At 33.8% G+C, this 6545-nt stretch overlaps 1 protein-coding gene across 3 annotated transcripts in view; it reads right to left on the reverse strand.

The window, feature by feature from the left end:
• LOC108749178 (limbic system-associated membrane protein-like) overlaps positions 1-6545 on the reverse strand; it is a 292256-nt gene that overhangs the window by 192296 nt on the left and 93415 nt on the right. The window lies entirely within an intron of this gene.

Consider the following 6545-nt stretch of genomic DNA (forward strand, 5'->3'; position numbering starts at 1 on the left):
TGAAGAAGGCGAAGAAGAGCGAAGAAGAGAAGAGAGAGGCGATAGCGACCGCCGGATACGGAAATGGCGAAGTGTCCCGCGGGATACGGGGAGTCCGCGATTGTTTTGGCCGGGCTCCCATTTCCAAGGCTTTATGGGCAGCGGGCGGAATTTGTGGTCACCCCGTATATATAGCCGCACAACGAACGCGCCGGCACTTTTGCCTCGCAGGTCGCGACCGCGTCGCCATTAGTTATAGACCCGCCGCGCCGTCGGGGGTTTCACCCTTCTCCTGCTCTTCCTTTCTCACCCTCTCTTTCTCTTCCTCGCACATATCCCGCTGTGCAGGATTGTTCTTATTTTCCAAAGTTCCGTCGAGAGAGAGCTGCTCGGCTACCGCGACCAACCGCCACCCCGCCGTTGCCACCGGCGCTCCGCCAGCTTTTTCCACCGTCCGCGCCTGGTACAATGGTTATACCGTCCTTTGTATCGGCGTCGGGATCGACACGATGGATACCGCTCGAGTTGCTCCAGTTCAAAGTTGAAGCCTAGTTTTTCTTTCGTTAACCGGCGAGATCGTACCCTTTGTCACGAGGGTAAAGGGTACGCCGGGCAAAAAAATGCAGACGTGCCGAACTCTCCATAGCGATCATTAAAATAAAGACAAAGACAGAATTAATAGATGGAGAAATTAACATCGGGGACCATTAAATGAAATTTTCACTTAGACTAGGTGTGTAATCTTGAGATAAATCCAGTTCAAGGGCAGTTTCTAAACTTTTCCTTCTCCAGCTCCTCACTGTAACAAGATAATTATATAATACCTGTCTATAGAACAGTAGCAAATAGGAACTAGAATTCTCTCGGAAATAGCACAATGAAACACAATGCAACGGAAGAATAACTTACGAAAGTATATTATTCCCTTGAAAGCTCGTAACTCTATTAGCATGTAAAACAACTGCCATTATCTTTCAGTCCAATTTCAAATCATTCGTGGTATACAAACTTAAATGTTAGAGGAAAGAAAATAGTTATAGAATAGGTAGAGGGTTGTGGAATACCACAATATCTTATATATAGTTTGCGCTGCAAACTGGACGCGACCATTAAAATTGCTTCTTCACAGTCTGTATAAACGTAAGATGGCCAATGGTTATTATAGTGTTTGCTTTGTTGTCATAAAAGCTACATTTCAGTTTTGCAGGTAGTAGACAGTTTTATAGATGTATTCTTTTTACGTAATTTTGATTGGTATTTATAATATAAGATTAGAAACAGAACCGTTTATGTGACTAATTGAATTGGGGGGGATTATTTCAGATTGATTGTGTTAAAAGTTTGAATGAAATCGATGTAGTCATATTTGAGATAGATTTAAAATACATGTATACGTATTTATATATAATATATAGTTTAACATCTAACTTTAATCGTAATTGGCTCTTCTCATATTTAGTTGATTAATTTTGTAACTTTAGTCTAATTTGGAGACCTTGAATGTGGCTTTCAAATGATAAAATTAAAAATTAAAGGCTATTTTACGTAAAGTATTTAAACGTAATGATAATATAATCTACTTTGATAATGAAATAATACCTGTATATTCTATTAGATAATGTGATAATATTAAGTATTTGATCTTTTAAAATATTTATATGTTTTTGCATTTAACTTTGTTAATGTCATGTATGTATCAGTTTTTAGCTCTAATCTAGTATAACAAAAGTAACTGAATTCACTATAATTGGTATCTGTTATTAACTAACAAACTAAAAGTAGTTATGTTATATGAATGTCTACTGAGTTGTTTTAATAAACAAAATGGTATTTCACAATCCTCCCCTTCTTCTAGTCGTCAAATTGCATCAGAATGTAGAAACGTATCGAATTTACATTGAAGATAGTTCGAATCATTTATACATTTAAAAGCGACAGAGGCTGTTATCTCAATTAAGTAAGAGAAACACCAATTTGCTAATAAACTGGTGTTGACGTAAAATTCGTCGAAGAGCTCTCATGGCTTTGTTTCTGGAAGGAGAATCGTGGGAACGATGTATGTGCACAGGGTAAACCAGCTTAATTTGATTAAACAATCCCTCTCTTTTCCTCTCTTGCACCATACTGTTGACGCGAGTAAACATGTAATATGAAATGCCGTATACACAATCTCACGCCGGTTCACAATTCGCGAGACGAAGGAGGTGCACTCAGATTAAACTGCAGCGGTAGGTTTCTCCTCGGCCGTTGACCGACAATATCTCTCCTGTAATAATATATTATACACGCGGTCCGCGAAATTCCACGGATTCCCGAATCGATCTTTCCCCTCGACTCCAAGAACCTCTCGAATATTACGGCTATATTAAGATTCGATACTTTGAGTCCGTCGAAGATCTAAGGCAGTATTACCGTAATATCTCGATAGCTCGACGAATTAAACTTTGAAGTGAACACAGGATGGCGAGTGTGGCTGAGTTGTGGGATTTGTGGGCTACGAAAATGCCGGTTATGAGATCATATAATTAGTATACGTGAGAACGAATTGTTGCGTAATTAAAATTCCAGCCAAATCAAAAGTGAGAATGTTATTCACGTGATAATGTGAGGATAAATAAAACCTGTCTTCGTTTTCGCGTTATGCTTCAGGAAATCGCATTATGCATTTAAAGGACTACGCTGAATCCACAAAACTAAGCGCAAAGTAAATGATAATGTCCCGTTTGTTAGAATTAATTCGTGATACAGCGAGAAAAGAAAATTCGATGTACATTTATTTTATAAATATTTATAACATTTATTTTATAAATATTTGTAATGCACTAATTATTTTTTTTATGTTATTATTGACTGGACTGATCAAGTAAAAAGTGAGACACACTAATAGACTGACTTTGACTACAAGAAAAATTATTTTCGAATTTAATACAAGTTGTACCATCTTTTACACTTTGTACTCTTATACTTTATTCAATGCGTCAATTATTTAATGCGTCAATTTTATTTTAATTTTTTATAGTTTAATTATTCATATTATAATGATTAATTTTATATTTCATGAGATGCAATAAATATTGTATCATTGAAGAAAAGAAAACTTTATCTAAATTATTTTAAAGTAAATTAATTATATGTTTCACAATCGATTACATTTGTCATATATATTTTAAATATTACTATTTAACAATATTACTAATGCAGATCGTTAAAAATAATTTCTTAACAATATTTTTAGTAATAATAACAAGAATTTTTATAAACATAACAATTTATAAAAGATTTTTAAGAAATCCGAGGTCCAGTTTATTTTTATTTTATAAGAATCGTGAACACAAAAAATGTAATTCAAAAAATGATAGTAATATCGATTTTCTTGTCGCATTATTTCTTTTTGACATGTAATCTGAATAAAATAAGCATTAATTTATAATTTGCGCTTTTAAAGAATCTTGATTGAAGAAGTAAAAAGATGATTTGCGATTTAATACAATGTCGTCACAGTTCGGTTCAATGATTTGCAGTGATCTCTTGTGCAATACCTCAGAGATTGTCCCAGTGTCTTTGTTCTCTTTCATCAGGAATTCCTCGTTACGGATCGGAGTGACAGTGAGAGGTCATTTCGCATCGAATTCAGCTTATCCTTGTCAAGCCTCGTCGTCTGTATTCAACTGCTTCCCGAATTGGCTTCATGGTCGAGTCGACGTGTATTCGAGGTATTTTTCACAACTTGAAGAAGCAGGAACAAGCACAATTTCCATAATCGATATACCTGAAAGAAAGCGTGCTCCAGTCTTAGAGACTTCTTTTTTTTCACCAAGGGAGAGTGCCTTGTTTCTCTTCCCCGATGCCGCTCCCTTCTCTTCTCCTTCCTCCCTCGAACCATGCGCTCTTTCCCGATTTTCTTCGGTTATTTCCCGAGAGAAGAGTCACCATCCCCGGATAGAAATTTCCAGGATTCTCGATCGTGTGTCTTGTACCGATTATTTGAGTTCTCCGGCCAAATTACGATTTTCTGTATCGACTATGTCGGTCACAGCCCTTCCGTGAAAGCAGGATGACATAAAGCAACGACAGCTTGTTAGCTGACAGCAGAAATGAGCTGGCAACTATATAAAAGTTATTGGTATTTACATTTATTAAAGCTCTCTCAGATTTCTTTTGGTACATGGCTTATATATTTCTGACAAGCATAGTTTGAAATTACAGTTTGACATGACCTAAATAAAGTTATCGATCAGATATTCCATATAAGATTTTGAAATAAGAACTCTGAAGAAAGACATAGAATTCTCGCAACACATAAAATTTTATATTAAAATCATTATTTTTTGTATTGTAGTTTTAATTTATCTAATCTTGAAACGTATTTGATAAATACATTTCAAAGTAACCTGTAAAGATAAAAGCTGTGAATAAAAAAGATGTTGGAAAAATATTAAAAGCAGCCGCAATCTAGAATAATCAATAATAATAAAGTTTTTTTCACTAAAATATCGATATATATGTATCTATTTTCTATTATTTTATAATTAATATATTCATTCAATTCAATTAAAACAAAATTTAGATTACGAAAATAATTCTTGGCATACGATTAATTTTCCCACTTTAATTTAAAAAATTCGGATGTAAAACCAAATATGTGCAATTTGCAAAAGTTCTAGCTGTTTCACGAAGAGTTCTAGAATTCCTATTGCATTCTCAAATGAATTCAAGCGATTAACATTCAAAGCAATAAAAGTGAAAATAAAAAACTTAAATAATCTTTTAATTTTCGTGTAGTTTCTTAATTTGTAGTTTTTAAAAAAATTAAAATTAAGTTTGAAATGTAAATACATGAATGAGTAAACGTCATATAGGGTCATAGTGAATCTTATGCCTAATCTTAATGCATTTCTTGTAAATTTATATAATTTCCAGTTCAAGCAAATTAAATATTATACCGATTATTTATAATTAATACAATTTTCTATAATCTATTTTACAATTGTAAATTCGATGCCTATTATATATATGATATTGAATTGTAATTATATTTTTGATCAAATATATATTTTTATTAATCGTTTACATGATTAACATTAAGCTTTTGTTATCAACATTTTTGAAAAGAATGGATCAATTCCGGAACAAATGACGGGTTTAAATGGTAAATAAAATTTACATTAAATTGCATTTATCATTTGTACGAATATTTATCTATTATGTACTTATAATGTAATATAATAGTCAATTCCGTACTCATATATAATAATCTATTCAAATATTTCTCAATCAAAACTTGTTCGAGCGAAGACCATCGCGAACAAGAGACTAATTATATTTTCAAATATCTGTTTATAATTTTATCTTGTAAATTTATTTGTATTGCAATGAAAAATAATTAATTGTAGCTAAAAGTGAAAATTTTTTTTTTCTTATACTTTAGAGAGAAAGTACTATTCGCGAAGTTTTCACAACACGTCATATTTTCAATTTTAATTTTTAAAAAATACAATATTCTTTTATTTTATATAAGAAACTGTAGAACTGTGAAAAATATTATTGGAACTGTCATGGTAATTGTTGAAATGTGTGTTGTTTTCAGATTATACATATATTGGTATAATCCGTGTAATACTAACGAAAATATCACTGTAAAAGGTAAGCGTGTATATTATCTGTTGCTTAAAATGCAGAAAATGCATGAACGCGAAGTTAAAATACGTGCATTATCGCGCGCCATCGCGTCGTTCTTGGCGCGTGAAGTTGGCCGCGCGAGAAACACGAAATCGTTTCGCTGTCTTAGCTATATTCATGCACCGAATGCGGCGGACGCGCAACGCGGGACGGATCGGCTCCGGAACGAATGGCATTATAATACGATAAATTGGTAATTGAAACCTATATTAACCTTGTACTTATTGCTTATCGCAATACGTAACTATCGCATAATACAGGCACTTCGCGGTTATACACTGAGAATCTGTTTGAACGCATATTTCGCATTACTTGTTCGACAACGGATCTATCGCGCGAATAAGCGACAGATATTGTCACACCTATTTTCTGATATCTACTTGCAATTTCGTCTTGCGTATTTAACTTGTATTACAAAACAGAGTATCGATTATCATAAAGGCGAGCGTATATTATCTGTTGCTCGAAATGCGAAAAATTAGTGAACCCAACGCCAAGAGCGAAATGCACAGCATCGTGACGTCACTCCCAAGCTGCGTCACTTTTGGCGCGTGAGTTTACCGCGCGGGAGTTGAGCGAAACGTTTTCACTACGTTAATTGCGTTTACGTTTCATTTGCAGAACGGACATACGGAACAAATCGGCTCTAGAACGAGTAGTATCGTGATCAGATCAAATGGTAATTGAAACATATTAACCCTAGAAATACACACGAAGAGCTGTTCGTGTCTCAGGTTAATTGTCATCGCAAATTCAAAATTATCAAATATGTTTACATGTACATATTTTAACATTGTTAGAAAGTATTTGTAAAATTGTGTATCTATTAAAAAGAAAGGAAAGAAATCTATTATTTAGCAAAGTATCATAATGATATAATTATTAAT

Source organism: Trachymyrmex septentrionalis, unplaced genomic scaffold, assembly GCF_001594115.1.
Source record: "Trachymyrmex septentrionalis isolate Tsep2-gDNA-1 unplaced genomic scaffold, Tsep1.0 scaffold27, whole genome shotgun sequence".
Lineage (NCBI taxonomy): Eukaryota > Metazoa > Arthropoda > Insecta > Hymenoptera > Formicidae > Trachymyrmex > Trachymyrmex septentrionalis.